This window comes from Mus pahari, chromosome 10, assembly GCF_900095145.1.
Source record: "Mus pahari chromosome 10, PAHARI_EIJ_v1.1, whole genome shotgun sequence".
NCBI lineage: Eukaryota > Metazoa > Chordata > Mammalia > Rodentia > Muridae > Mus > Mus pahari.
This window is the reverse complement of record NC_034599.1, coordinates 26,236,050-26,238,471: the sequence shown is the minus strand read 5'-3', so window position 1 is coordinate 26,238,471 and position 2,422 is coordinate 26,236,050.

Sequence of the window (2,422 nt, the reverse complement as noted above, 5' to 3'; positions counted from 1 at the left end):
TGTGTGTGTGTGTGTGTGTGTGTGTGAATGTGTGTTTGTGTGTATGCACGTGCACGCGCTCCATAGTTGTATGTGCAAATGTGCATATAGAAGCCAGAGGTCAGCTTCAACTGTTGTTCCTCAGGATAGCTGCCTATCTTATTTTTTAAAGTAGTTTTTCTTCCTGGGACCTGGTCCTTAAAGATCCAGCTAGGCAGTCTGGTGAGTGAGTCCCAAGGATCACTGCTGTCTCTGTCTCCCCAGTGCTGAGGATTACAAGTAGACACACGTAAGTCATGCTTTTGTGGTTTGTTTTGTTTTGGTTTGGTTTGGTTTTTTTTTTTTTTTTTGGTGTGTTTTCAAGGTAGGGTTTCTGTGTATAGTCCCAGGTGTCCTGGAACTCTCTGTATAGACCAGGCTAGCCTCAAACTCACAGAGATCCCCCTGCCTCTGCCTCCTGTGAGTGCCCGGACTAAAGGCCTGTGCCTCCACTGTCCCACCCCATGTCACGGTTTTTATGTGGGTTCTGGGTTATGTGCTCCTTCGTTATCTCCCTAGCCCTAAGACATCTCATACTTACAGTACAGGAGGCTGAGCCCTAAGACATCTCATACTTACAGGAGGCTGAGCCCTAAGACATCTCATACTTACAGTACAGGAGACTGAGATCGGGACCTCATACCTAGCAGACAAGTGCCTTTCTACTGAGCCATAGCCCAGCCCTCTTTCTGATTTTTAATTTTCAGGTAGGGTTTCATTAAGTTGCCCGAGCTGGTCTTGAACTCACTCTGTAACTTTCAGGGTAGCCAGAATTATAGGCCTGTGCTATCTGGCCTGTTCTAAAGCTTTGATAGGGACAAATATTTCAATGACGCACAAGCCTACCAACTTTTCAACTGTCTGACGCCTCAAAAACCTATGTATGTATGTATGTATGTATGTGTGTATGTATGTATGTATGTGTGTATTTGATTGATTGTACACATACTAAAATTTTCTGTGCAGGAAGCGTGCAAGTGTGCCACGAGCCAGCCACTGTTCTAAGCAATGAAGATAGACGAGAACAGAAAAGCGCCGTCATTAAGCTTCCAGTTAAATGGAGGCAAGAACAAAGTTCCCGGCTAATTCCAAGGGATGGTGTGTGACAAGGGAAATAATGCAGAGAGATGGAAAGACTAGGGACGGCGACTGTTGAAGCGCGTGCCCCAAAGTCCCCAGCCCCGTTCAGTCCTTGCTTGGTTGTTTGAGTCTCTTTCATTTGGTTGGTTGTTTTGTTTTTGTTCCACCTTTGTTCCCCCTCTGGAACAAGGTAGCTGTGTATGTAGCTGGCCTGGAACTCACCGTGTAGACCAGGTTGGCCTCAAACTCACAGAGATCCTACTGCTCCCGCCTCCCCAGTGTTGGGAATAAAAGTATGTGCCACTATGCCATCTGGGCAATGGCTCTGTTGATAGAGGATTTTCTCTGCAAACGGAGGGGCCTGAACTTAATTCCCAATGCCCACGTAAAAGATACCCAGTATCTTCATAAAAGCCAGACATGGTAGTCTATGATCACAATTCCAGCTCTGGGGTCAAGAATGCAAGGGAGTTCATTCCTGGACTCTCTGATGAGCTGCAAACTAATGAGAAACCCTGTCTCAAAAGACGTAAATGGCATTCCTAAAGATGGCATTCAAGGTGGTCCTCCAGCGTCCATAAATGACATACATACATACGTTTACACACACACACTCACACACGCACATGCACTTTTAACAAGAAGTCCTCATAAAATACTAATAAGAATGAGGACTAGAAAAAGGCAAAAAGACCAGCCATGTCACAATTTGAGGGAACATTCCAGTCTGTGAAGATAGCCTAAAAGCCCCCCCACACACACACACACATACACACAGGTGAAATACTCTTATATCACATACAGAACATATTGAAATAGAGCATCACCTATGAACACAGAACAGCAGCCCTGGCTTCCTATAAGCTCCCAACAGAACATAAAGCATGGCCTCAACAGAGTTCCTTCTCCAGGCGGTGGTGGCACACACCTTTAGTCCCAGCACTTGGGTAGCAGAGTCAGGTGGATCTCTGTGAGTTCAAGACCAAGCTGGTCTACACGGAGAGTTCTAGAACAGCTAAGGCTATTAGAAAGATGCTCTCTCTCAAAAAAACAAAAACAAAAACAAAAACAAAACAAACAAAATGAGTTCCTTCTCCAGAAGGAAGGAGGGGGTTGTGGGGAGAGACAGAGAGAGTATACATATAAAAACTGACTCCATAGTGTTGGTTTTCTGTCTGGACTCCACCCCCACAGTTTTATAGGCCTGGCCCTATGTATTAGTCAAGGTTCTCTAGAGTCACAGAACTTGCAGATAGTCTCTATATAGTAAAGGAATTTATTGATGACTTACAGTCTGCAGTCCAAATCCCAACAATGGTTCAGT